We start from the raw sequence: 15366 nt of genomic DNA on the forward strand, positions 1-15366 counted from the left end.
TCTAGGGCTAATTGAAAAAATAAAGTTCTGAAGCAATATGGACCGTCCATCCAAGATCGGAGTAGATCTAAGTCATCCGTGAAGAATCTGGTCCATCCAAGCCAAAAGGTAGTAGATCACAACCATTGATCAAGATCTGAAGATTTGGAACAGATTTGGAGCAATTGCCACCGTTGGATCGATCCGAGGAAATCACAGCCGTTCATCATAGATCTGAGATTTGATTTAAATCACATGAGAAGTTACAGTGTTCGGTTGTCAATTTCTACAGTAGCGCGTCAAGAAACAGGGGCGAGCTCGCTCCGGCGATTTCGATCCTTTCCACCACCGGCGAGCTTGTGAGGTCAAGGGCTTCCCTTCCTCTAGTTATCATCTACCCATCATCAGCCGGCGATGCCATTTCAACAACCTGATCCAGATTTGACTGCATTTTTCGCTGTGATTCTGAGAGGAAGAAGAAGAACGGAGAAGTGGAGTGATCCGATGGTTTCAGCCGATTTCTCTCCCATCTTCCAGCCAGCGATCTTCTTCCCGTGAAGTTCCGACCACATCCAAATGATGGGAGTGTTCTCTTATGCTCGTTTCTAATTTCTGCACAATTCATTTGAATCTGCTAGATCAGAGTTCTTTTGATCAGTTTATCATCGATTACAAGATTCAGACATTTTCGTCCAATCCAATGAGTGCTTAGGAATGCCCTAGCTCACATCGGTTCATCACTTTCCCTATTTGATTTTTGCATTTCTGTTTTCCAATTTCCAATTTCGCTTATTGTTTCTTGGCTGTTTAGTTTTATAGATCTGAATTGGTAAGGTTACATGAAGTTTAGATCTGTTTCTTATTGTCTTTGATGCATCTGAATGTTTGTTAACTCTTTGAGTGGAGATCTGATTTGTTCTTGAGTTCATTGTTTAGTTCATAAATGCAAGAATCTGAATTGTTTGCTTTGTTCTTGTCTTGTTCTTGTTTTGTCATTTAGTTTCTAATCTGTTGGATCTGTTAATGATGCAATCCATAGCATAAAGTAACAATATGTTGTGGGTTCATGATTAATAAATAGATAGGATTTTCTTTAATTTCATTAAGTTTAGTTTCATTACTTGCTTTGCTATTTCGTATCATAGTTAAGAACTTAATCCAAAACCCTAATTCAATATCAAAAACCAAAAGTAAGAACGAAACAATCCTAAGATACCATCATTGTTATATTCGTTGGGAGACGACCCGAGTCATATCTATACTACATTAGTGTAGAATGAATTCGGTCACTTAATTCTTTTAATACCCATTTCACGACAAAAATAGGGTTTATCAAATTGGTGTCGTTGCCGGGGAATTGTAGCGGTGTTTGATACCTTAGAATTGTTTTTTTTTTCTTTTTACATAAAAATAAAAAAAATTGTTTCAATTGCTTTCATGTTCATATATCCATGTGTTTGATATTATATGCTCCTGTGTTTTCTGATTCTATTTGCTAGTATTTCAGTGTAAGAGCAAGAAATTTCTTTGACCATGGATCCATTTTATCAGTACTATCAGCCTCAGACTTGGTTCTATCAGCTTGAACATCAGTACTATCCACCAGTGGATCAATCAAATTTCAGGTGCGAGGTTACACATAGTCAGTCTACTGAGCCATATCTAGCATATCAAAGCCTACAGGGAGTTCAGGATGATTATATAGCTATGCGAAAAAGGATTCGTGGTATTCAACAATTCGAGGAGGAGACATTACATGAATATTGGAAGAGATTTAAGGAACTTTGCTCTAGTTGTCCTCAACATCAAAGCAGTGATCAGATGCTTGCCCTACATTTTTATGATGGGCTTTCGCCGTTTGATTTATACATGGTGGATAAAGCTAGTGGAGGGCCTTTGATTGATAAGACTCCTGATGAAGCTATGAAACTTTTGGAAACCATGGCAGCCAATCCTCAGTAATTTAGAAATGGACAACCGGTTACCTTAAGAGTTGATGAGACCATTCCTACGAATATTGAGGTGCTTGAGCAGAGGGATTGTAGTGTCTTTGACAGACCTGATCTTGATTTTATTACTTCACAGGACTCCGATCCTTTAGTATTTCTTGTTATGATTCAGTAGTTGTAAGAATTTCTGGCTCTACTGATACTGTTGTTGTAGATGTTACTGATAATGCAGGTACTGATGTGGATGATGATGTAAGTGTAGGGGATTGCACAGTGGAAGCAATACCCCAAGAATCACCTGAACTAGATGTGGATGATGAGAGTGTAGGGACTTGTACTATAGAGGCAAGGACCCAAGAATTACTATCTGTGGTTGTACATTCACCTGAGCCAAAACCAAAGCTTGAGCTATTATCTGATGAGGAGGAGGTCACAGTCACCATTTTAGAACCTCTAGGTACCTTTCAACATGAAAAGGTTAATATTTCGTGTGATTCATCAAAAAATTTCATAAAGGTACCATGGATTGACTTTATTGGATGTGATTTGTTTCTTGATATATTTTCTGCAAAAACTAATATTTTTCTTTCTTCTTCTTATCCTACATGCATGTGGGAGGTGTTGTTTTCCTTTGACTTTGTAGGTTGTCGTAGGCTTCCAAAATGGTTGCTCCATCTAAACCGTCTTCGACCTCCGGGAAGAATTTTCAAAGGAAAAATGTTGGATGAAGTGGATTTGACTGCAACTACAATTATTCCACTTCCAACTTGGATTTTGCACCTTAATCGACTCCAACCGCCCGGAATTAAGGGGAGTTCATTCCTTACTTTAATTTTTGCTCTATACTTTTCTTTAGTTTCATACTTTGCATTTGCATTTTGTTTCTATACTTTGCATGTTGTTTAGTCTACATAGCATTTCATTTTGAATAAAACTCTCCATGAAATTGTTCTAGTAATACTTTTAAGATGATAAAAACTTCTTAAATTTGACCATCAAGCTTTAGGTCATTTGACATGATTGAATGCTTTACTTGCATGTTATTGGTTGGCGTGGTAATGGATTCTGTTTTGATTAACTAAGCTCGATTGCTAAAAATTACCTAGAGAGGACTACCTAAAGCCTATACTCTATTATCTTTTTGTGTGATATGCACTCATGATAATTGAACTCTAAAACTTGCTTTGCTTCTTTTTGAAATCACAATAATATTTGTATGCATGAATATGATGAAGGATTTCTTTTCATCTATTCTTTTATTTCTTTTCCTTCCAATCCTAGTTGAATAACTCAATCAACACTTTTATCTTCTACCACATTTGTTTTGCTTGTCATTCTTTTATTGAGAGTTTGGTTGATTATCTTGATGAGTTATTTTTTTTTCTAAGATGGCCAAAGTTTTAAGTGTGGGGGAGAGATGTTATAAAATTTTGGAAATATTGGAGATTTAGCAATTGTTCTTGAGGATTGGTTCATTTTCTTTGTTTTTGATCTTGTTGGTGGAATTAATTCAAGGGTTGTATTGTTGGGAATTTAATGATGTTGAGCAGTCTTTGAGGTAGAAAATGAATTTGTTTTGAGTTGGTTGATGAGGAATGAATATTTGTGGTTTTCTTTGGATGTTGTCGAAAACTAGTTGAAGATAGAATCTGCAGTTTTGTGGAATTGGTAAAAAGAGCTCTTCACTTGATGTATCAATCTCTACTTGTTGTGTGCCAAGTTTTGATTATAAACTTCTGAATAGTAAGATTCCAAGTGGAGATTTCCCACTACTATTTGATGTTCCAACCTTTCAATATTTGATCATGATCTGAGCATGTAACTAAGATGGATGAAGAGTCTGGAATTTTCTTTTTAACCTCATTTCAGTGCTGAAATCAGAGAATGGAATGCTTTAAAAAAAACAGAGAATAAAATAGATGAAAAAGAGTGAAGGTAGAGGAGAGAAAAAAAAAGTGCCACTCATTCTAATCTTCACGAAGTCATAGAAGGAATGAGCCTAAAATTTCTGCAGAAACCACGAATCATTTACAACAAAGGTCATCTCTGAAATTGAAGTATCAACTTCAGCCTTTTGCGTACCAAAATTCCCTTGGAAATTTTCTAAGTGGAGCATTTAAGTTCTCAGTGTTATTTGGTGATTACTTCTCTTCAAGCCTTCCATGATTCAAAACATTCAATGCCATTGAATCTGATCTCTGAAATTGCCCAGCTGAATTGCAGTGCAGGGAAAGGTAAAAGTCAGTATTGTTGCAAGTTAGTTTGTTTTTTTTCACCTATACAATTAAAAGAAATAGAAAGGAGGATAATTAGCAATAAATTCAGAATTCAGCCAGTGAAATTGTGAGTGCCAAATCTGTAGTGTGTCTTTGGACAGCAACAAGTAGGATTTAATCTCTTGACTTCCAAGTTCTTAATGGGATTTATTGTTAAGCTGAATTCCGCTTGAGTCAAGCTGAAATCACCTTGGAATTCAAGTTCTGGAACTTGAAGCTAAAAAAAACCTATGCAATTAGTAAACTGATTTCTGAATTGGTTGAAAATGCTGAATTGTAAATCAGATCCGAATCTTTCCAGAATAAATGGTATACTGAGAGGTGAAGAATAAACTGCGGATTTCTAAAACAAGTTTACATGGATTATTTTCCAAGGAAGTAAGCAAGGAAAAGAAATCCAGAAGTTGGAAGCTGCAGTGAAACAAAATCTGTGTTCCCTTGCAATTGTGTGCCAACTTTCTTTTGCAAACAGATCAGTGAAATGTTCAAGCTGAAGTTTTGTTTTCTCAGTGACAAATGTATTCCCTTCTTTCCAAGTCTTCAATGAATTTGAAATCTGGAGTATCATGAGATCTGGAAAAAAAAACTCTGAAACTGTGAATGCAGAATTTTGATGTGGCTGCTATGGTGTTCCATAAATTTTGTTTTTGTTTTCTAGTAATTCAACATGAATGCATTTTTAAAGTAGTTAAGAAAATGAGTGCTAGTTGAAAGAGAAGTCTCTACATGTCTATTGTCAATTGGTGTCATTGCATTTCCAATTCTTTTATGATTAGAATCTAGAAATGAAACTGAGTTCTCAATTGCAATAGCCATGATTTGGTTTGAAGTTGCTAGATTTTATGGAACTTTTGAGTGTGATTCTGATGGGATTTTAGAAATCTAAGTTGCAAAGGAATTGGTCCTTTGAGTGTTGAATTTTAACCAATCGTTTAATAGATGCAAAGCTGTGTAATGAGCATAAACAAGAAAAACACCTGCTTATTGCCAAATTTGAGCGCTCCTCTTATTCTTTATCAGTAAATCTGTAGCAATTTGAATATTTTGTGTGCAAAGTCTTTTTCACAGTGTGATCAGTAAAGATTCCTAGTGAAGCTCTTGCCCTTTTGTTGTCTTCCTTACCCAATTCTTTTATGGATAAAAATCTATAAATCCAGGAAGCTGTCATCTGAAATTGTTGAGTTGTGAATTTGATCAACATTGTTGTTCTGTGCCAATAACAGATTATGGGTGAACCAATTGAGATGTATACATTGGAATTAAGAAAAAGAAAGAAGAATAACTTGAAGGAACAAACAGAAAACTGAAATTGAAAGGAATTCACAAAGTTTTGATAGCAACCTTTGAGAAGGGGCTAATGTAGGAAGATTATCCAGTGAACTAATTGTAATTGTTGAATCACATAAGATACAAGTCAGAGTTCTGAATCTGTGTCAGAAAAAAATGCTTTGTCCGAGACGGACAATATTTTAAGTGTGGGGGGATGCATTAGTTTTTTTTGCATAAGGTTTGGAATTAAAAAAACAACAAAAGAAGTAATGAAGAGTATCAAGTTGAGGAGACAATGTATCAAGATTCTATGGTAGTGATCAAATTGAAGAAGAGTTTGGCTTGATCTCTTGTGTTAGTAATGCAAATGGTACTTATCCCTTTTCAATCAATAGGGTCAACTCATCAAATGTATTCCTCCAATATTCTCATTTCTTCATTGATTTCTTTTCCCTTTTCCATTTTGTTCACTTCACTTAATTCTTTTTGATTCCATTGCAATTCATAATAAATCCTTTTGATTCATGCATGTTATGTTTTATAGTGATGGAGAAATAGAAAATAAGCAAGCATATGGTAGTGAAGTCTTATGAGTGGCATTGAGTTGAGCTCCATTTATACACATGTTTGAGTATGAGAGTTAGAATAAGTAAATACCTTGTGAGATTGTATCTTACTTAATTCTTCAAATGGTTTGAAACTACCATACCTACTGATTATTGTTTGGATTGAATTCATGATTGTTTGTGATCTTTAGATGGTCTTAGGTAAATTCCTTTTATTATCTTCTAGGTATTGCTAGGGAATTATTGTGGAGATGGTTTTTAGCTGTTTCTTTATTTTGTTTACTTGCCCGGGACGTGCAAGAATAAGTGTGGGGGAATTTGATAACCATTATTTGGTCATGATATTTTGATTCATATAAGCATGTCAATTGATCTTCTCATGTGTTAATTCCACGTTTACATCACATTACATGAGTTATATTCATCTGTGGACTTAATTGCAAATTATATTATATTTGCGGTATTTGATACTAATATTTTGTTATATGTTTTGTAGGATCAAAAGGGGCATGGACTTGATCAGATCAGACTACGTTTGGATTCAAATCTAGGGCTAATTGAAGAGATCAAGTTCTGAAGCAATATGGACCGTCCATCCAAGATCAGAGTAGATCTAAGTCATCCGTGAAGAATCTGGTTCATCCAAGCCAAAGGGTAGTAGATTACAACCATTGATCAAAATCTGAAAATTTGGAACAGATTTGGAGCAATTGCCACCGTTGGATCGATCCGAGGAAATCACAACCGTTCATCACAGATCTGAGATTTGATTTAAATCACATGAGAAGTTACAGTGTTCAGTTGTCAATTTTCTACAGTAGCACGTCAAGAAATAGGGGCGAGCTCGCTTCGGCGATTTCGATCCTTTCCACCACCGGCGAGCTTGTGAGGTCAAGGGCTTCCCTTCCTCTGGTTATCATCTATCCATCATCAGCCGACGATGCCATTTCAACAACCTGATCCAGATTTGACTGCATTTTCCGTCGCAATTCTGAGAGGAAGAAGAAGAACGGAGAAGTGGAGTGATCCGGTGGTTTCAGCCGATTTCTCTCCCATCTTCCAGCCAACGATCTTCTTCCTGTGAAGTTCCGACCACATCCAAATGATGGGAGTGTTCTCTTATGCTCGTTTCTAATTTCTGCACAATTCATTTGAATCTGTCAGATCAGAGTTCTTTTGATCAGTTTATCATCGATTACAAGATTCGGACATTTTCATCCAATCCAGTGAGTGCTTAGGAATGCCCTAGCTCACATCGGTTCATCACTTTCCCTATTTGATTTCTGCATTTCTGTTTTCCAATTTCTAGCTTCGTTTATTGTTTCTTGGCTGTTTAGTTTTATAGATCTGAATTGGTAAGGTTACACGAAGTTTAGATTTGTTTCTTATTGTCTTTGATGCATCTGAATGTTTGTTAACTCTTTGAGTGGAGATCTGATTTGTTCTTGAGTTCATTGTTTAGTTCATAAATGCAAGAATCTGAATTGTTTGCTTTGTTCTTGTCTTGTTCTTGTTTTGTCATTTAGTTTCTAATCTGTTGGATCTGTTAATGATGCAATCCATAGCATAAAGTGACAATATGTTGTAGGTTCATGATTAATAAATAGATAGAATTTTATTTAATTTCATTTAGTTTAGTTTCATTACTTGCTTTGCTATTTCGTATCATAGTTAAGAACTTAATCCAAAACCCTAATTCAATATCAAAAACCAAAAGCAAGAACGAAACAATCCTAAGATACCATCATTGTTACATTCGTTGGGAGATGACCCGAGTCATATCTATACTACATTAGTGTAGAATGGATTCGGTCACTTAATTCTTTTGATACCCATTTCACGACAAAAATAGGGTTTATCAGGCACCCAGACTGGGATTCTATCCAGATCGTGGTAAAACACGATCTATGCGTAAAGGGATAAAGTTTTATCCCCTCCCAAGCGTTTGGAACCCTTCCAGGTGCCCCGACTAAGGCTATAAATATAGCCTTGGTCCAAAAAGCTGAACAACAACTTGTAATCCATTTATCTTTGTTATACTTTTCTTTGTATGATGTTAACACTGTAAGAGGCTACTCCACCCGAAAGAGATCTTTAGATAGTGTGCTTTGTTATCCTTGGATTAGCAATCTTCTGATTGCAAACCAAGTAACTCCTTTGTGTCTATTTCCTGTTTAATTAGTCTTTTTATTTTTAATTACAAGTATTCTTAATTTAGTTGAAAGTCGGAGAAATGGTTGATTTATTTTTTCAAGGCAATTCACCCCTCCTCTCTTGCCGGCCTCCAAAGGGACCAACAAGTGGTATCAGAGCAAGGACGCTTCAGAAGGACTAATCGCCGACCGAAGCAAATTGCAACCAATGGCTGAAGCAAGCATCGTTCCACCAAAATTCTATTGGTGTAGCGGGGCAGGCAAGAGGGGGTGAATTGCCTGCAAAATAAAGTATACCCTTCTCAAGACTTTCAACTCAAAAATGCAACACTAATAAATTAAAAAACAGAAATAAAAGAGGAGACAGAATTTTGACTTGGTTACAACCAAGACGGTTGTTAATCCAAGGCGGTCGAACAACTCTACTAGAATATCTCCTTTACTGTAGGCAGAGAAGCCTTCTTTACACACTTAGAAAGCTCAGAGGTTGCTAGGAACTTAATACAGAGTTGAATGATTATTTCCTAGCTCCAAGGGCCTTTATATAGATCCTAGAAAATCTATCTCTGGTGTTGAAGGCGCCTCCAAGAGGGATTCAAGGCGCCTCCATTGGTTTGACCGGATAGAACTCTATCCGATTGTAAACGACCACTTTGGCCAGATCTAAGGCGCCTCAAACAGCCTTGGAGGCACCTCGGACTGGGTCTTAGGCACCTTCAAGGTGATGGAGGCGCCTCAGACTGGGCAGGCAGCACAGGCGCCTTCAGCACTTCGTTGAAGGCGCCTCCAGCTAGCTTTCACTACTAGAAAACTAGGCTTTTGAGACAAAAATTTTAAGACAGTGACAAAATTCGTCTCAAATACTAAGTAATTAAGACAATAATAATAGATGTCTCAAAATTTTATATAGAGACATTAAATTTAAGACAGTATTTAAGATTTTGTCTCAAATTCAACTAAATAAGACACCTAATAAAGACGATTAAAAATATAATTATATAAGACATTCAGACATTCAAATAAGACGGTAAAAAAAGTATTTGTCTCAAATTATCTTGAATATGGTTCGTCGGAACGATCACGGTAATCGTTACGGACTCTACCGTTCCAGTTCCAATATCTTTTCATAGAACGGTCACGACACGGATCGAATATATATATATATATATATAGAGAGAGAGAGAGAGAGAGTGTGTTATGTTATCCTGCGCGACTATGCGCGTCGCGCAGGAAATCAGTAATTTTTTTCTTTTTAATTTTTTTTTAAAATTTTGAATTAAAAAAATTCAAAATCGAAATAATAGATGTTCATTATTTATTATTATTATTATTTTTTAAAATTTTGAATTAAAAAAATTAATTAAAATATTTTTTAAGATTTTATTTTAGGTTCATGCATCCCAATTAGGTTATAATTTTCAAACTATTTTTTTTTAAGATTTTACCTCTAGGGTTTAGGCATCCAATTGGATTATAGTGTTTAGTAAAAAAATTAAATAAAAATAAAATATATTTAAATATTTATGAAGTATTATAATGTGTTTAGGGGATATATTTATATATAGAAATATTAATTTTTTTAATTCAAAATTTAAAAAAATATATAAAAGAAAAAAATACTGATTTCCTGCGTGACGCGCACAGTCACGCACTGTGCGTGTTTAGATTAATGATAATTTAAAAATTATGAAAAAAAACATATTAAATATTTAATAATATACTAATTTCCTAGATACTGAAATAAATAATAAGTTTATTATATATCTACATACATCATCATGATATTAATATAATTAGAACTTTTAGGTTTTTTATTTTAACATTAAATTATTTACCTTTGTTATTATTTCGGTAAATTAGAGAAAAATCCCCAATCATAATGTTAATTTTGCATGCAATCCCCATGTCCAAAAAACTTTGTTTCCACTCCCTGCATGCAAAGTATTACTTGTTTCAACTCCCTCATGCAAATATTGATACCTAAATTGCCCCTCAGATTTTTTTAGTACAAAAATTTCAAAATTGAGTACAAAAAGTCCAAAAATGAGTATAATTCTTCTTAAAGTCAGTACTTTATATTAAAAATCGAGTATATTTTCTATCAAAATTGTTCCTCTTATTTTTTAGGGTTTAGGGTTTAGGGTTTAGGGTTAGGGTTTAGGGTTTAGGGTTTGGGGTTTAGGGTTTAGGGTTTAGGGTTTAGGGTTTAGAATCGTACTCAATTTGATAGAAAATATACTAGATTCTAAGTTAATATACTCAATTTAAGAGGATTTATACTGATTTTTAGACTTTTTGTACCTAAAAATATCATGGGCAATTTGGTAAAGATACTTAACTGGGGAGTGAAAACAATGATTTTAATGGGTGGGGACTGCATGCAAAGATTTGTTTGTCAATAGGGACTGCATGCAAAATTACCCTTATTATTTTTGAAGGGGTTAGGTTTCTATTTTCTCTTTCGTGCGACAAAAGGGAACACGGCGGCGAAGAGGGCGACTGAGGCAACGACGATCTCCACGGCGAATCTCGGGTACTTCTTTGGTTCTTCTCTTCTCTCCGTCCAACCTATTGAGATTGTCTCTCTTACCGCATCTGCCGGCGTCACGTGATTGCTGTCGCTCGCGCAACCAACTTGCACCCCCTGCTCCTACGGCCAGCTCCTTCCCTGCCGTTGTGTCGTGCTATGAACAATTTACGGACTGGTTGTGGCATTAGCACCTTTATTTACGAATCCTTTTGTTTAATCCTCAAAATATAAAAAAAGTCTCTTAGAGACTTTTTTTCTTATTAACTCTAAACTTGGAATTTTCCTTTGCTTCTTAGAATTATATTAACACGTTAGCTTAAATAATTTTCTTATGTTTGATTTTTAAAACGCATTGATGCAATCCACAATTGAATTGCTTTCCTATTCTCTAGCTACTAACATATTTATCCTGATTTTGTTTTAATCATGTGATGATATTTAGGTGGTTCATTTTCGATTGTTAGAGAAGCCAACAGAAGAACATTTTAGCATAGAGTTGTAAGTGCTCAATCTTTATTATGTGCCTTTTGTTTATTGTAATGGGTTTGGTGTACATGATTCAACTCTATGTGGATCTGATAATCCTTTTGCTTTTGTAAAGGTCAAAGCTTCATATGATACTGTTGTAGAAAAAGTAGCATACCAACTTGGTCTGGATGATCCATCAAAAATCCGACTTACACTGCATAACTGCTACTCTTAGCCCTAAACCTCAACCCATCAAATTTAGAGGGGTGGATCATCTGTCTACATGCTTGTCCATTTGTCCCTGGTTTACCCTTTTTACCTACTTGATTATTATTATTATTATTATTATTATTATTATTATTATTATTAGTTTCAGTTTGTGTGCTGTATGTTAGAGTATAATATTTTTGTTTATTACATAGTTCTGACATACTGTACTATGAAGTACTCGACATACCATTACCTGAACTGCAAGGTTTAAAAACTCTGAAAGTTGCATTTCATCATGCCACTAAGGATGAGGTTGATTTTCTTTTTATTTTACCATTGTTTTTATTTTGTATAGCATTGTCAACTTCAGGCTTGATAATAGATTTCTTTCGTAGAGTTGTCAAAGCAAATTGCTGCAAGCCTGGCGATGTAGTTGTTGATGGAGCCATTGATCTTGGACAGGACGAAGAAGTTGCAGAGAATGCTGAAATATATTAGGATTGTTTATTGTATTGTTAATCTTTAATATACATTTTTATTTATTATTGAGTAAAGACTTGTTTTTTTAATTGTATATTTCTATTTCATTTTTATTCTTCATTTATGCTTGATGCATAATCAATTTTTGAGTATTAGTCTAATTTATTTATAATTTAATTGATCATCAATATTTTCTTTTCCAAGTTTAGCTTCAAATGTGTAATTTATATTTTTTGTCCTCTGAACTAATATGTTGATTTTTTTCATGATAGGTCATCATGGTTAGACAAAAAAAGAAAGGGACAATCATGTTGGAAAAATTGAATGGTGATCAAGCAAATGTGTAAAAGGTAATATATCTCAAGTGCATCCTTCCACATGTGTAATAGATAAACCACAACAACAAAGGTCAAATAACATATTACGTCCAATAGTTCATCATCCACAAACAAGATCCAAGCATCAATCACAAGTTCAACAAGCATCAACATTGCAAGCTCAAACTTTGGAGCTCATTGATGAACAACAAAACTTGCAATCAATTGATCTACCTAATTCACAACCTAGTTTAACCTTGCTAAATTCAGGTTAGTTTATATTGATTTCAGAAGTGTTCAATTATTTTTTAAAGTTCTTGCATTATTTGTCACCTTTCTTTGTTGGTTCTTTTTTACTTATTGTTAATTTATAAGTCTTTTACATTTTTTGAATTTCTAGGAGAAACTAATAATGGAGTGACTAAAAAACGAGGAAGAGGCCCTGCTCAGGGTAATTTATCTCAAGTGCATCCTCCCACACGTGTACTAGAGAAACCACAACAACAAAAACCAAATAATATATTACGTCCAATAGTTCATCGTCCACAAACAAGATCCAAGCATCAATCACAAGTTTAACAAGTATCAACATCACAAGCTCAAGCTTTGGAGCTCATTAATGAACAACAAAATTCTCAATCAATTGATCCACCTAATTTATGACCTAGTTTAACCTTATCAAATTCAGGTTAGTTTATATAGATTTTTAAAGTGTTCAATTATTTTTTAAATTTCTCATATTATTTATCACCTTTCTTTGTTGGTCTTTTTTTTACTTATTGTAATTTACAAGTCTTTTACGTTTGTTGAATTTATATGAGAAACTAACAATGAAGTTATTAAAAAGCGAAGAAGAGGCCCTGCTCAAGGGGATTTACAAGTGGGTGAAAAGTTACTAGTTGATTTCAACGAATCATTCCATGCTATTGGACCGAATGCGGGAAATTTAGTAATCAAAAGGTATCTTTACTTTATTTAAATAACTGGATTTTATAATGAATTTTGATAGTTTGGTGATATGTACATTATTTTTAATTTAGGTTGCAGATAATATTATTTCACATGAACAAGGATTGGATAATCAACAAGTACATTAGTAGTTGTTTTCATAAGAAATTTTTTAGTTTTATTAACAATTTTGGTGATGTAGTAGTGTATATATTTTAAGCTATAGATAAATTTATTTTACAGGTTCAACAACTTGAAAGGCACAAAGATATTGGCAAACACATAAACCATCATTTCTTATTACGAGATGAAAAGGTTTGTTTAACTTGGGGTTGTTTATGTTGTATATATATAGTTACAAAAAAGAGGATTATGTGTTAGATGATGAGATTTCTTATTAAAAAGTTCTATTTATTGATTTTTTTTTAACAATATATATTATAAATCATCTTTACCTCTAATAAGAATTTTTTTATGTTCAGGATTCTGATGAAGAAGGATTATAGAAGTTATCTCTAGATCACGAGGAGTTGTTCTTTAGACTTTCTTTTGTGTAACTTTCATGTGAATAGTTATTTTATTATTATCAAATTATTGATAGATATGTAGATATTTCTGTTATTGGATGAATGTTGGATGCACTTCAATTAATGATTATAGAATTTTATATTGTGTATATCATTTTTAATTTATAAAAAGAGAGTTTTTCCTTTTGTCTTGAAATGACAATTCAATAAATTTGATCTAGATTAATTTGTATAATAAATGTTCTTTTAATATTATTAATTTTTGTCATAATTGTTGCATCTAACAAGTTAAAACATTAGGGACAGTAATTTACTATCTTCACTTCTATTTGAGACAGCACATTACCATCTCAATTTAGTGTCTTTAGTTTTTTCACAGGATAAGACATAACATTTGAGACAAAACAATATCTGTCTTAAATACTTTTGAGACAATTGAACAACTGTCTCATCACCGTCTTAAATAGCATTTAAGACAGTACAACTGTCTCAATATTTTTTTGAGATGCTTGTATTAGGGACGACTACATTACCGTCTCATCACCGTCTCAAAAATATTTTGAGACACTAAATTTATAATTTAAGACATATTTTGTTGTGTCTCAAAAGTCTAGTTTTCTAGTAGTGTTTCCAGTTCCTTTTGACTTTATTTTGACTTTCGATTCTCCGATAGCTTGGGTGATTGCGGCCAACCGGAATAGGGCCCACCCAAACCCAATTCCCGGCCTTTTCCTTGAGTAGGCTTCTGTCCTGGTTTCTCGTCCCTCGAACGTCGTGCACGTTCTTCTCGTCCACTGGAATACTCTTCCGCAGCTCTTTCATCCTTCAGATGCACCGAGCCCGTCGGTTCACTTCACGTGTCGTCCTTCTCGCTAGCTGCGTCTTCCGCTCGACTTCCTGCTCTCCTAAGTTCCTGCACACTTAGACACAGGGATCAAATAACAAAATATGACCTAACTAACTTGGTTGATCATATCAAAATACCCACGGGGTCCAACAATCTCCCCCTTTTTGATGTGCATCAACCCAAGTTGAAGTTAGGGTAAAAAAAGACAAGTAGTAATTTTGAAGAAATTACTAAACTACTTTTTTAATCATAAATTTGTAATTAAAATAAATTGCAACATAAGATTTAGCTCAGATCTAATATCAATTTTTGGACAGAATATCATTTTACAAAAATTCAAAAATATTTCTAACTCCCCCTTAACTTGTGTATATCTCTCCCCCTTTAATCACAGCAAAAACGGAGTTTAAAACATGTTCAAAATTCTAAGTCATTTGAAACAGTTTCTAAGTCTTTTGAAAACATATTCTAACTTAGGCACTTTAAAAAAAATTCGAAGTAAAAAAAATGTTCAAACAAAATTTTAACTTAGGCCTATCTCTCCCCCTTTGAAACCAGATTTAAAAAAAATATTTTTAAAAGAAACTTTCTAAAGCATTATTTAATCTTAATTTTAATGCTTTATTAGAAAGTTAAGTAAACATTTTTATTCCAATATTTTGGCTTCAAGGTCGTACCGAGGCACTAAGCCTTCTTGGTTATTGGAGCAATAACCACTTCCTTAGACAAAACCTCATAAAGAAATTTTAATGTTTAATTTTCTCGCTGAAAGCTTTTAATTTTTTTTTTTTAAAAAAAATTAGTCTAGGAAAGATTTTGGAACCCAGTAAAGGTTCCTTCCTACTGG

At 34.0% G+C, this 15366-nt stretch overlaps 1 long non-coding RNA gene across 4 annotated transcripts; it reads left to right on the forward strand.

The window, feature by feature from the left end:
- The first annotated feature begins 263 nt into the window (after nucleotides 1-263).
- LOC122043325 lies at nucleotides 264-13838 on the forward strand. 4 transcript variants are annotated; one of them, XR_006129486.1, is made up of 8 exons: nucleotides 264-7265; nucleotides 11165-11220; nucleotides 12153-12230; nucleotides 12315-12467; nucleotides 12598-12885; nucleotides 13045-13157; nucleotides 13389-13460; nucleotides 13628-13838. It is a non-coding gene; the product is annotated as an uncharacterized LOC122043325 (long non-coding RNA). The 4 variants fall into 4 exon arrangements; XR_006129487.1 differs by lacking the exon at nucleotides 11165-11220 and adding an exon at nucleotides 13238-13285; XR_006129485.1 differs by lacking the exon at nucleotides 11165-11220.
- Nucleotides 13839-15366: the final 1528 nt, after the last annotated feature.

Source organism: Zingiber officinale, chromosome 2A, assembly GCF_018446385.1.
Source record: "Zingiber officinale cultivar Zhangliang chromosome 2A, Zo_v1.1, whole genome shotgun sequence".
Taxonomy (NCBI): Eukaryota; Viridiplantae; Streptophyta; class Magnoliopsida; order Zingiberales; family Zingiberaceae; genus Zingiber; species Zingiber officinale.